This window comes from Hypanus sabinus, unplaced genomic scaffold (genome assembly GCF_030144855.1).
Source record: "Hypanus sabinus isolate sHypSab1 unplaced genomic scaffold, sHypSab1.hap1 scaffold_209, whole genome shotgun sequence".
Classification (NCBI taxonomy): Eukaryota; Metazoa; Chordata; class Chondrichthyes; order Myliobatiformes; family Dasyatidae; genus Hypanus; species Hypanus sabinus.
The window spans coordinates 144,446-159,329 of record NW_026780194.1 but is presented as its reverse complement, the minus strand read 5'-3'; the positions used below and the strand labels follow the sequence as shown (position 1 = coordinate 159,329).

At 44.6% G+C, this 14,884-nt stretch overlaps 1 protein-coding gene across 1 annotated transcript in view; it reads left to right on the top strand.

Annotated features, from left to right (window-relative positions):
- LOC132387675 (zinc finger protein 208-like) overlaps window positions 1-14,884 on the top strand; it is a 75,350-nt gene that overhangs the window by 42,279 nt on the left and 18,187 nt on the right. The window lies entirely within an intron of this gene.

Genomic DNA, 14,884 nt, shown 5'->3' with positions numbered 1-14,884 from the left:
ACTCTTAGCCAAGTAAACTGTAAGGCTGGCCTGGGAAAGCCTGTCAAATAGCTTTTCTACTGCAGAGATATGCTCTTCCCAAGTGCCACTCCCTGTAGCTAAGTCATCAATATAGGTATCTGTGTGTTCTCACCCTCGAATTACAAAATCAATCATTCTCTGGGATGCTCCTGGAGCATTTTTTCTTCCAAAAGGCAAAACATTGTATTCATACAACCCAGATGGTGTCACAAATGCAGAAATTTCTCTACCTCTGTCCATCAATGGAACACACCAATACCCTTTCAACAGATCAATCGTTGTAAGAAATTAGCTTTTCCAGCCTTATCGATGCAATCATCCACTCTAGGGATAGGATAGGCATCTGTTTTTGTTACTGCATTTACCTTTCTATAATCAGTGCAAAATCTAACACTACCATCAGGTTTGGGCACAATAATGCAGGGTGACTCCAATCTCATTTTGAAGGCCTAATAATACCATTCTCCAGCATATACTCAATTCCCTGGTCAGCCAATTTACACTTTTCTACGTTCATGCAATTTGGGTGTTGTTTAATCAGTTTAGCTTGACCAACATCTACATCATGTACTACGACCATGGTTTGCTTGGGAACAAAGGGAAATAAATCTTTAAACTTCAAAAATAATTCCTTCAGCTGTTGTTGTTGCTTTGGCTGCAGATGAGACAACCTGTTAGCAATGTTTTCTGGAACAACCGAGTTCATTAACCTAACTGGGACCATGTTTGGCTTGTAAAAAGTCTCAGACCAGTCAATTGTTTCATTCTCAGGGTTGCCAGTTTCATTTGTTTTGACAACAACACACACAGATGGTACCTACTTGTTCAAAAAAGGTTTTATCATATTTATGTGTACCACCTGTGTTAGTTTATGTCAGTCGGGTGTTCTAATTACATAATTCACATCATTAATTTGAGAGACTATCTCATACGGTCTATGGAATTTCGCCTGAAGTGGATTCGTCAACATAAGGCAAGTACCTTATCTCCCACCTGGTATTTTCTTTCTCGAGCCCTGTTATCAAACCAACACTTCATTTTGTTTTGAGAAATTTTTAAGTTTTGACTCATTGGACTACAGGTTTTGTGTAGTTTATTTTAGAAGATCAAAACATAGTCTAACGAGTTAACATGTACATCCCCATCAATCCACCGTTTCTTTTAACAAGGTCAAAGGTCACTCTGCGACCAAATACAATTTCAAATGGAGTAAAGCCCAGTGATTCCTGTACTGACTCTCTTTCTGTGGACAAAAGCAAATGTATTCCTTCATTCCAGTCTTTTCCATTTTCAACACAGTATGTCTTAATCATTGTTTTGAGGGTAGAATGAAATCTTTCTAAAGCCCCTTGTGATTCTGTATGGTACGCAGATGAGGCAATTTGTTTTGCTCCCAGTTCAGAAATTACCTGCTGGAATAATCCAGATGTAAAATTACATCCTTGATCAGACTGGATATCTTTAGACAAATCGAATAATGTGAAAATCTTGGTAAGAGCCTTCGCCACAGTTTTAGCTTTAATATTTCTGAGAGGCATTGCCTCTGGGAATCTGGATGCAGTACACAGAATAGTTAGCAGATACTGATGGCCAGCTTAGGTCTTTGGCAATGGGCCAACACAATCCACTGTACTTTAGAAAAGGGTTCACCGAATGCAGGTATAGGCCACTGGGCTGAGCTCATTAGGTTTACCCACAACTTGACAAGTACCTTTTGGAAACTCTTATTCAGGGTAAACATAACTTTATGAGTTAAAGCAAACTGATCTGCTAATCCAGCAGATTCCTGCATAGTGGCAGCATCATTTCCATCTAAATACATCTTTCTGTCATCAGGGACACACCTTCTGAATTCTTCAATTAAAACCAACTCTTTCAAGCTGTTAAAATCATCATTTACATGTTCAGATGTGCACCAGTGGTCAAAAGACACAAATTTCTCATAAGCAAATTCTGTATGTCTGGTTCACAGATTTCTTCAAATTTCTAAACTTTTGCCTGTCTGCTTCTGGGACCAACTCATAAGCTTTGAGCACAGCCTGTTTCACTATGTCATAATATGTGGTGTGTGACCATGTGGTTAAGGTGTTGAACTAGCGATCTGGAAGTTCGAGCCTCAGCCGAGGCAACGTGTGTGTCCTTGAGCAAAGCACTGAACCACACACAGCTCCAGCACATTTATAGCCCAGTGGCGATGACTGGGTCAGCATAAATAAGTAAATAATCAGCTGCTTCAGCTACTGTCAAAGCAGAATAGGCTTGCTAAGCCTTCCCCTTAATTACACTTTGTAAGAGAATTTTCTTACTGCTTTTCTGTCACTCCAGCCTAAAATTGCCTCTGCCTCCATCTTTAATTTTTCTAACTTGCACTGGAGCTCAAGCTCACTAGGTTTACTTTCAGGAAACACCTCCAACTCCTCCACTTTAAACACACCCTCAGATACATAATGTTCAGCTATTATCCTCTGCATCTGTGCCCTCCTCATTGTCAATTTCACCTTAGCAAATATTAACACTTTAGCAATACGCAATAACTCAATCCTTCTGGTGTCCTCTAATGCCTGAGAGGTTCACACTTCCAGATATCTATCAACATCCATTGCTGCTGATTTTCCACACACAAATAAATCAAAAGGGATTTATCCAATGAAATCGATATTAAATCAATCCTTAAATTTGTTCATATCCCAGACGCAGGCCCCATTTTGTTACAAACCATAACGCTTTAGAAACGAACCAGCAGCAACAGACTACTCCCATTGGCCACACATTTTATTTCCACATCCCATTCCCATTCTGATATGTCTATCCATGGCCTCCTCTACTGTCAAAATTAATCCAAACTCAGGTTGGAGGAACAACACCTTATATACCGGCTGGGTAGCCTCCAACCTGATGGGATGAACATTGACTTCTCTAACTTCTGTTAATGCCCCTCTTCCACTTCTTACCCCATCACTGACATATTTAATTGTTTGCCTGTTTTCCATGTCTCTCTGGTGCATCCCCCGCACCTTACTTTCTCCTGAGGCCTCCTGTCCAATGATCCTTTCCTATCTCCAGCTCTGTATCACTTTTGCCAATCACCTTTCCAGCTCTTAGCTTCATCCCACCACCTCCAGTCTTCTCCTATCATTTTGCATTTCACCCTCCCCCCACTACTTTCAAATCTCTTAGTATCTTTCCTTTCAGTTAGTCCTGATGAAGGGTCTCAGCCTGAAACGTTGACATTTCTTCTCCTTATAGATACTGCCTGGCCTGCTGGGTTCCACCAGCATTTTGTGTGTGTTGCTTGAATTTCCAGCATCTGCAGATTTCCTCATGAGTGTTATGTGTATAAATCTGTAGAAATAAATCTCCCAAACTATTGAGCTCAGGGGAAACAAGGCTTGGAGTTTTGAGATGGTAAAGTATGAAAGTTCAGTTCAACTACAGAATAGGCGATGAGAGAGATATTTGTAATCCAGGGTAAATGTTGAGAGAAGGCAATTATGTTGTATTCCACAGGTTTCATGGTGGTAAAACGAGACCAACAGTCACCGTAGATTGTATCTGTCATCCTTCCAAATCCACATACTAATTATCATCCGAAGTGACTTGTTATAAGGGGTATCATCTTCAAGTGAATTACCACACCACACCCAGGCAAGGGGTAACACATAAGTGGTCTCCACAGGATATCCCAAATCAGATCCACTCCTATGGATCAAATGAGGTGACAACCACACATTCGATGTAAGGTGAATCCACCCTTGTGAGCAAAGGAAAGTTCCAAACAGTGACCCTTGGCCACTAGTTCCCTGGTTTCGATCCTTCCATTTTTCCTCCTTTGTCTCTGTCTGTCTCTGAGTGTCTGTGTCCTTGGTTAAAACTAAACAAGCTGCACACGATGTAAACAAGCTGCAAATTGGACTGATTTGTCTTTTTAATCTCTCCCTCTCTCTCTCTTAAAATGAAAGTCCACAGCAAACAAAACCTAGGGATGCATAACAATGGCCACTCCCCATTGTGAGCTGAGAGGTGTGCCAGTAGGTGGGATGACTGTGTGAATCCTTTCCCACATTCTCAGCAGGTGAACGGCCTCTCTCTAGTGTGAACTCGCTGGTGTCTCTGTAAGGTGAATGACTGAGTGAATCTCTCCCCACAGACTGAGCAGGTGAATGGCTTCTCCCCAGTGTGAACTCGCTGATGTCTCTGTAGGCTGGATAAATGAGTGAATCTCTTCCCACAGACTGAGCAGGTGAACGGCCTCTCCCCAGTGTGAACTCGCTGATGTACCAGTAGGGTAGATGACAGAGTGAATCCTTTCCCACATTCTGAGCAGGTGAACGGCCTCTCTCCACTGTGAACTCGCTGATGACTCTGCAGGGTGGAAGAGTCAGCAAATCTCCTCCCACATTCTGAGCAGGTGAATGGCCTCTCCCCAGTGTGAACTCGCTGGTGTCTCTGTAGGTTGTAAGAGTGAGTGAACCCCTTCCCACAGACTGAGCAGGTGAATGGCCTCTCCCCAGTGTGAACTCGCTGATGTACCAGTAGGGTAGATGACAGAGTGAATCCTTTCCCACAGACTGAGCAGGTGAACGGCCTCTCCCCAGTGTGAACTCGCTGATGTCTCTGTAGGTTGGATAAATGAGTGAATTCCTTCCCACAGACTGAGCAAGTGAATGGCCTCTCCCCAGTGTGAACTCGCAGGTGATTCTGTAGGTTAGCTAACTGAGTGAATCCCTTCCCACAGACTGAGCAGGTGAACGGCTTCTCCCCGGTGTGAACTTGCTGGTGACTCTGTAGGTGGGATGACTGAGTGAATCCCTTCCCACATTCTGAGCAGGTGAACGGCCTCTCTCCACTGTGAACTCGCTGATGTCTCTGTAGGCTGGATAAATTAGTGAATCTCTTCCCACAGACTGAGCAGGTGAACGGCCTCTCTCCACTGTGAACTCGCTGATGTCTCTGTAGGCTGGATAAATGAGTGAATCTCTTCCTACAGACTGAGCAGGTGAACGGCCTCTCCCCAGTGTGAACTCGCTGATGTCTCTGTAGGTTGGATAAATGAGTGAATTCCTTCTCACAGACTGAGCAAGTGAATGGCCTCTCCCCAGTGTGAACTCGCAGGTGATTCTGTAGGTTAGCTAACTGCGTGAATCCCTTCCCACAGACTGAGCAGGTGAATGGCCTCTCCCCAGTGTGAACTCGCAGGTGATTCTGTAGGTTAGCTAACTGAGTGAATCCCTTCCCACAGACTGAGCAGGTGAACGGCTTCTCCCCGGTGTGAACTTGCTGGTGACTCTGTAGGTGGGATGACTGAGTGAATCCCTTCCCACATTCTGAGCAGGTGAACGGCCTCTCTCCACTGTGAACTCGCTGATGTCTCTGTAGGCTGGATAAATGAGTGAATCTCTTCCTACAGACTGAGCAGGTGAACGGCCTCTGCCCAGTGTGAACTCGCTGATGTCTCTGTAGGTTGGATAAATTAGTGAATCTCTTCCCACAGTCTGAGCAGGTGAACGGCCACTCTCCACTGTGAACTCGCTGATGTCTCTGTTGGGCAGATGACTGAGTGAATCCCTTCCCACAGACAGAGCAGGTGAACGGCTTCTCCCCAGTGTGAAGTGGCTGGTGAGCCATTAGGTCAGATGACTGAGTGAATCCTTTCCCAGAAATTCAGCAGATGACCAGCCTCTGCTCAGTGTGGTGTGAACTGATTGGTGTGTCCACAGGTGGGATGACCAACTAAACCTTTTCTCACACACAGAACAGGTGAATGGCCTTGCCCAGTGTGAACTTGCTGATGTACCTTCAATTGTGATAACCGAGTGAATCCATTCCCACTGTCTGAGCAGGTGAAAGGCCTTTCTCCTGTGTAAAGTGACGGGCTTGCGAGTTGGTCAGATGACCGAGAGAATCCCTCCCCACAGTCTGAGTAGGAAGGACGGTTGATTGAATCCCTTGCTCCACTTCTTAAATATCTAGACAGAGACAACAAAACTGTTATGCCGTGTTTGAGATTCCTGGAGTCGAATTCCTTCTCATTTTTAACCTGTAAAAAGATTTACAAAATCCATCAATGGGTGTAGGACAACATTTCAGATGACATTACTTGAGTTGCCAAAGCGATCTTGTATCACACTGTTACAGTGAGGTTCAATGAAAGTTGGACAGAGAAATCACCTTCTAACTGGGCAGAGTGCTGGTATCTGGAATGACCATCAATTCCCTGATGCTCTTCCTGTCTCTATAAGAATGGGGCATTTCTGCCATCTCCAATCTGTACCTTGGCTCAGTTTGACTCTCCCCATTGGTATTATTCCCTGTTCCCACTGAGCTGCATGGGTTCCTGGCCCCACAGTAACTGAAACACTCTCACACAAATAGTTTTTCTTGACGTGCAGCTGGGATCTTCTTTTATGTATTATTAACTTAAAGTGCCACAGTTTTAACGCCATATAAAAAATTCCTGCTGAAATGACTGGTTGGTTCACACAGCTGTCAAAATGGGTTAGAGTGAATTTTTGTATTATTTCAGGTTCTTGTCACAATCATAAAAAATTTGAACACAGAAACAGACACTTTGGGCCATCTAGTTTGTGCTGAACTATTTAAACAGCCCACTCCCACACCTCTACCATCCAGGTACCAACACAAACCTCTTAAGTTTTGAAATCGAGCTCGCATGCACCACTTGTGCTGGCTGCTCATTCCACAGCCGAATGACCGTCTGTGTGAAGAAGTTTCCCCTCATGTTCCCCTTAACATTTCACCTTTCACCCTGAACCCATGGTCTCTGGTTGTTGTCCCACCCAATCTTCATGGAAAAAGCCAGCTTGCATTAACACTATCTGTGCCTCTCTATCACAATCAAATCTCACCTCAATCTTCTGCATTCCAAGGAATAAAGTCCTGATTTGTTCAATCTTTCCTTATAACTCAAATCCTCCAGACATGGCAACATCCTTGTGAAATTTCTCTGAAATCTCTGAACTTCTTTTACATCTTTCCTGTAGGTGGGTGGCCAAAACTGCACACAATACTTCAAATTAGGCCTCACCAATGTTTTCTAGAAGTCAACATAACATGCATCTATTGTTATCAGTACTTTGATTCATGAAGGGCAATGGACTGAAATCATTCTTTCCATCCCTATCTACCTGTGATACCACTTTCAGTGAATTAAGGACTTGTATTCCCAGGTCCCTTTCTTCTACAATACTCCTCCGTGTCCGACCAGTCACTGTGAAAGACCTCCCTTGGTAGGTCAGACCAAAGTGCAACAACTCACACTGGTCTGCATTAAATTCCGTTTTCCATTTCTCAAACCATTTTCCCACCTGGTCCAGATGACACTGCAAGCCATGATAGTCTTCTCGCAGTCCGCTAAACCCCCAGTCTTGTTGTCATCCACAAATTTGCTGATCCAGTTAACCACACTATCATCCAGATTACTGATATAGATGATAAACAACAACAGATCCAGCACTGATCACTGTGGTAACCACTGGTCAGAGGTCTCCAGTCAGAGAGGCAACCATCTGCTACCACACTCTGGCTTCTCCCAAAGACAGTGTCTCATCCAATTTACTGTCTCATCTTGAATGCTGAGTGACTGAACCTTCTTGACCAACCTCCCATATGAGACTTTGTCAAGTGCCTTGCTAGAGTCCATGTAGACAACATCCACTGCCTTGCCTTCATCCACTTCCCTGATAACTTCCTCGAGAGACTCTATAAGATTGGTTAGATATGACCTACCATGCACAAAGCCATGCTGTCTATCCTTAATCAGTCCACACCTATCCAGATACTTACAGTATATACTTGGTTCCTGCACACACATTCCAATAACTTTCCCAGTTCTGATGTCAAGCCCACCGATGTATTATTTCCTAGTTTATTTTTACAGCCTTTCTTGAATAGCAGAACAACATTGTCTGTCCTCCAATCCTCCAGTACCTCACCTGTCACTAAGGATGATTTAAATACCTGTGCTAAGGCCCCGATAATTTCTGCACTTGTCTTCTGCAGGGTCCTAGTGATCAACTTGTCAGGCCCTGGGGATTGATCCACACTAATTTGCCTCAAACCCCTCCACCTCTGTAATCTGTACAGGGTCCATGAAGTTGATGCGGCTTTGCCTCACTTCTATAGACTCTGTGTTCATCTCTTGAGTAAATACGGATGCAAAAAAAATCTCCCCAAGTCTATGTTATCCCTTCATATGGATTACCATTCTGATCTTCCAGAGAATTAATTTTTTCCCTTGCAAACTTTTTGCTCTTAACATATCTGCAGAATCCCTGAGGATTCTCCTTCACCTTGTCTGCTGGGGCAACATCATGCCTTCTTTTATTTCTTTCATGAGTGTTCACTTGAATTTCCTGTATTTCATATGTACCCCATTTGTTCCTATCTGCCTGTACCTGGTATGCACCACCTTTTTATTGATCTGGGAGAGGAAAGCCAAAGGGGTGATAGATCTGCATGGTGGGAGGTGGGGGAAGGAGGGTTAAACTAAAGTTGCAGGGGGAATGGGAGCCTGAATAACAGAACAGATAGTGGAGAGTTTTTGGAGACAGTTGTTGTTCAGGCCTCAGGCAAAGTCAGGAACGAAAAAGTTGAGCGTGGTGCAGTGAATATGCTGAGTCCTGTATATTTCAATACAAGGAGCAGCGTTGGAAAGGTGGATGTGTTCAGGGCAAGATCAACACCTGGAATCAACACTAGGATCTGGCAACTGTGGATTGGGACAGGCTGCTTTATGGCAAAGGTGTGTTTTGTAAATGGGAGGCCTTCAAAGCGAAATTTTGAAAGTAGTAAGCGGGTATGTCAGAATAAAAGGTAAAGATAGAAACTGCAGGGAAACTCTGATTGCAAGAGATATTGAGTCCCTGGTAAAGCACAAAATGGAATTGCATAACAGGGATAGGCAGTCAGTTTCTTATGGAGTATAAGAAATGCAAGAGAACACATAAGAAATAAATCAGGATGTCTAAACGAAGGCATGAGGTTGCTGTCACAGAAAAGGTGAAGGATAATCCTCAGGGATTATGGTGATAGATTAAGAGCAAAAGGATTGCAAGGCACAAAGTTGGTCCTCTGGAAGACCGGAATGGCAATCCACGTGTGGAACCAAAGCAGATGGGGGAAGACCTTAAATATTTTTCCATCTCTATTTACTCAGGAGATGGACAAAGGGTCTATGGGTGTGTGGAAAAGCGGCATTAACCATTTCAACCCTGGGGAAAAAACACTCCTCTGGCCACTCGCACGCTCAATACCCCTCATCATTTTATACACCAAAAAATGTCTCTAAATATAAACAAGTAAATTATACATTGCACAATCTACTTTCCATGATTCAGTACATTTACACAGACAGGTGTGTAAAAAGGTCCCAATGAATACCAGGGACAAACAGGCCCAATTCACCACAACCACAAACTGTTCCTGCTGCTACCATCCAGGAAACGGTACCACAGCAAAAGGACCAACAGGCCCCGGGACATCATCTTCCACCAGGCCATCAGACTGATTAATTCATGCTGATACAATTGCATTTCAATGTTATATTGACTGTCCTATGTACAAACTATCTATTATAAATTACTATAAATTACACATTGCCCATTTAGATGGAGATGTAAGGTAGATATTTCTACTTCTCATGTTTATGAAGTATGTATCTAATAAAGTCAATTCAATTCACCCTCTCCACTATCTGTTCTGTCATTCTGGCTCCCATTCCCCCTACAACTTATTTTAACCACATCACCCCCTCCCCTGCTCACTACCACTAGCAAGCCTTACCACTAGGATATTCATCCCCTCTTTTTCTGTTCCTCTAACTGACAAATCCCCTATCAGCCCTTTGACTTTCCTCTGCCAGTTAATTCCCCCCAACAGTTTCTAAAGTGGTCCACCTGTTGTTGTGTGAAATGGCCACTAGAGTAATCTGCGATGCCTATTTAACCTCATTCCCCTTCCTGATTCTCACCCAGTTTCCTGTGCCCGGCACCTTGGGAGTAACTCACCTCTCTTCATGTCATATCTATCACCCCCTCCAACTGCTGGATGATCTGGAATTCACCCATTTCAAGTTGCAGCTCATTGAAGTGCAGGGTTACAAGCTGCACATCTTGTAGGTGAGGGTATCAGGGACACTGGAGGTCTCCCCTCCTTCCATCCAATACCCCTCTAATTTGTTGTAAGCTCCCCTCTAATTTGTAATAACCAGTGTGCAGATAAATCTTGTACTGTGCATTTTTTACCCAGTGACAAGATGTGCACAGTGAATTTTATATAGAGAGGTATTCATTTTCACAGCTAGCAAATCACTGTCAATAGGAACTTTGATCTCCTCTGGGTTTGATCGAGTTCATCTGCACTCGCACACAACCTATGTAGCAGGCCTGTAACAGGAAATGGAGGATTTTCTCACCAAAGCTTTTGTACAGTGTCCATATGTGGTTTGCTTGCTAAATTATGCTTTAAAAATTCAGATTTCCAAATATCACTCCACTTCATCCCACTTGCAAATTCTCCAGCAACTCTTGCATCACCAAAATGCAAACAGGCATCACTAGTTTCTGTGTTCTACATAAATATTCCCCCTGAACCCTCCCCCAATGACTGACGGTGGTGAACTCAGTGAATGAAATCCCAATGTATATGAACGGAAGGGTCGTTCTCTGTCTCACTGGAGTCTGGCACATTTGTGATGTGAAAGCTACGTGTTGCCCAGGTTTGATGTTGTGTTTGATGTCATTACGTACCCAGAGAGAATGGGACAAAACATGTTCTCACCGGTAGAAAAGTCCAGAGCAAGAGGAGGTAGAGGAAGCAACACACACAAAATACTGGAGGAGCTCAGCAGGCCACGCAGCATCTATGGAAAAGAGTACTAATGCCGATTTTCTCAACTGCTGATGTAAAAGATTTTGTTCCCTTTCTCCGAGTTCCTAATCCTTGCGTTTAGATAGCTGGAGCACAGCTCTGTCTGAGAGATCCCTCGGTTCCCATTCACTCAGCAGGCGGAAGCTCACCTGCGCCCGTGTACGGATCGTGGGGCTGAGAGAGAGGGAAGAGGACAGGACTGTCCCGGGATTGCGGATCACGGTGTCCGGATTTCAGAAGAATCGTCCCGAAGTCGCTGTTTAAGATAAAAACACGGAGAATCGCTCCGACCTGCAACCGACATTTTCAAAGCCTTCTGTAGACTGCGCGCATGCGTGAAACTCAGGGACGTCCTCAGTCTGACGCCTGCGCATTTCAATCGGCGCTTCAGCTCCGGCGAAATGCTTAACGCATGGCCCTATGGGTAATCACGTTGCCATTAAAAATTTCTGCAAGCACCGGTTCAATGTCCATACCTCATTTTTTTTTATCCTGGGTATAGAAACATATATAAACAATATACTCAATATCAACGTGTATCTAATGCCAATGTAAAATGCAGATATAAAACACAGGAGATTCTGCAGTTGCTGGAAATACTGAGACGCACACACACAAAACGCTGGAGGAACTCTGAATTCAGAGAGCAACTAAGCAGCGGAGTACACAGGCTAGGCATGCTGAAGGGGCTCTGCCTAAACGTTTTCTATGTACTCCTCTCCAAAATTTCTGCCTGATCAGTTGATTTCCACCTGTGTTTTGTTGAAATTAACCACCTTTTTTTTCAATCAACCAGTTTCCAAATGCTTCTAATCTTTCACTTTTAACCACATCCTGCTGGTCTTATTCGTCCTCCTCCTCTGGACCCCATTTCTCTCTGGAGCCCCTGATTCAGGCTGGCAACTCTTTTGTTTCTGAGTCTGCACCATCGAAGATTCACTCGCTTGGCTGCTGTCAGACTTTAGAGGTGCATTGTGTTCCGAGACTGCAGGTTCGTTTACTGTGAGTGTCGCTTTAAGTGCCTGAGTGAGGCGGGGCTGTGACGTCAGACAGAAGCTGCGGCAGCCTGAGGGAGCGGGAGAGGGAGACAAGTTGTTGGAAATTCAGCGTGTGCCTGCTATAGGCTACAACTCTTCCATGCCCAAAAGGTTGGGTTGATCTGATCATCGGCACGCAGTGCACAACGGATGTGTGACTGTCACTTCGTATAATCCATATGTGTGGATTTGCTGGAGTATCCTGTGGTGTTACTTTTGTTGTCCCTTACCCGGAATCGGGGTGTTCTGTGGTAACCACTTGAAGACGATGTTCCTGTGACTGTCACCTGATGATATTTCTAAGTGGATTTCGGAACTAATCGACGGATAAGATCTTCGGCGACTGTGATTTCGTTTACCCAGCGTGGAATATATGTGGAATTCTTCGTAATTGCCTTCTCTCTACATTTTCGTGTTGATTTACAAATCTCTCCTCTCACTCGCTTATTCCGTGGATTATTGAACTTTTCAACTTTACCATCTGAAGACTTTAAGCATTGTTTCTCAAGCTTGATAGTTTGGGAGCTATATATATACGCATAACACTGTTAAATTCTGTTTATTTGATTTAATCTTTTATATTTGGAGTAGATACTGTTAGGTACACCGTGACGGGTCAAAGAACCAGCAGAAATAGAAAACACCGTGGAGCCTGGTATTGCTGTAAACTAATGCTGTTTATTAGTAACCACGCGATACAGCAAAATAACTGCTGATATATCAAACAGGTTAGCAATGATTATATGTGTGTGTGTGCGTGTGCGTGTGCGTGTGTGTGTGTGTGTGGAAATAGGAAAGCCAAGCTTCTTCATGCCTCGGGGTGAATGGATACCGTCTTACGGTGATGAGTGAAGTTCGGTTCAGTTCTTGGGATTGAGTCGAGTAGTGATGGAGAGAGAGAGAAGGAGAGGTTTGAGTCTTCAGGTAAGCTGACGCCGTCGATAGTCCCGTCGTCCTCCGAAATCCTTTGGATGTCACCGACTGTGACCACTACAAACGGGACCGTTCTTCTGTGGTGAAGTTATTAACCCAGGCGAGGGATGGACACACGAATAACTCCCCACCAGTCACAGCCTTTTCACACTGCGAAAGCCACTGATCGATGCTCCTGATCGATCTTCCAAAACCCACCTTTTTCTGTGGACACAACAAAGCTCATTCAGTGTCCAAAACCATGTGTTTGGAGGTCTATCAGCGGACCTCCTACTTATCTCACCGTGCTGAGCCGCAGCTGTCCATCAAACAGTTCCTCCCTTCTCTCTCTGTAAGAACACAGAAGCTGACAGTGTCCTTGTAAAAGTGTAAACAAGCTTGCAGATAAACCATAATTCATTCTCACTCTCTCTCTCTCTCTCTCTCTCTCTCTCTCTCTCTCTCTCTCTCTCTCTCTCTCTCTCTCTCTCTCTCTCTCTCTCTCCCCCCCCTCCCCCCCCCCGCCTCCCTCCCTCCCTCTCATTGGCAGGGATATATTTTCATATACTGATATGGAAAAGAACCATGGGCAGGGACCAGCTGGGCCGAGTGGCCTCTCAAGCGAGACAGGGGATTTGATACAAACTGATTTATCTTTCACAGCTCCACAATATTAAACACCAGTCTAGTTTAAGGCTAACATCAGCAGAACAGACTCCTCCAATGCTCAGTGACCAGGGTTCAGTCCTGGGTGCGATGAGCAGCCGCAAGAACTGCAGAATCTGACAGTGACAGTCCCTCATGAACCTGCAGCTGCCTTCAGTCACCGTGATGGTGAAACATTTAACACGGAGCTGATTTGAACTTCCTCCCTGATGTGAAGTTGCTGCTATTGCAGCATCTGGGATGATTGAGTAAAACACTTTGCTCACTCCGGACAGAAATGTGGCCTCTATTTATTGTGAACTCACCGGAGCATCACAAGGTAGGTTAACTGAATGAGTCTCTTCGCACACACGGAGCAGGTGAACGGCCGCTTCCCAGAGCGAAGCTGTTGGTGTATCTGCGATGGCCGACTGAATCCCTTCCAAAATGAGAGCCAGTGAATGACGTCACAATGCTCTGAATGTCATGGCGATGTATCCAATCAGATCACGGGCATGGACACGTGCCCGTGCTCTCCTTGTAGCGAGTGGGGCGCTGTCTTCTCCAGCATCTCCGCCTCCACATTCAAGGATCGGCGGCATTCAAGCGCCGGTGAACTGACAGATACAGCGGAACTAACGAGCTGTTGTGTTTGTGAGTCCCATAGACAAATCCGTTTTCTTTTCTACACTGTTAAAAGCTTACAAAGCACATCAGTGGGTGAAGGACAACATTTCAACTGAAATAATTTTAGTTTCCATGGAGTCTTCTGATTAAAACACTGTCACATCTCAAAACAATTTAGAGGAACAAGATTTCGTCTTTTAACTGCCCACAGTTCCGGCATCAGGAACAATATCAAACTCTCTGCTTCCCTTTCTGTATCAAAATGGATCATTCCTCTCCTTCATCAGTCTGTGACTTGGCTCAGTTTGTCTGTCTCCTTCGCATTCTGAGCATGCGCCACACAACCACTGCGATCATATTTTATTTACACGGCTGTGACTAGAGACTTTCTGATTATTATGTCCCTCCCGGCATTTGACGGTGGTAAACTCAGAGTCAGCAATGGTATTGAACATCGGGAGTAGGTGATTAGGCTTTTTCGTTGGAGATCGATAAACTGCCGGTAGTGTGTGTCTGGATGAGTGGGTCGTTTTCAGACTGGAAGGAGGTCGCGTTTGGAGTACCCCAGAGATCAGTCCCTGACCACAGTTGTTCACAGTTTAATGTCCTGGCGGAGGCAGCGAGATGTGAGATGTCCCAGTCTGCTGGTGACGCAGAAAGAGTGGAGTTGGGGGAGGGGAGGCTATTCACATGCAATTTCGTAGCTTTGCAATCAGTACATAGTGCACTGTGGGGCTGCATCGCTCCCTGAAAGA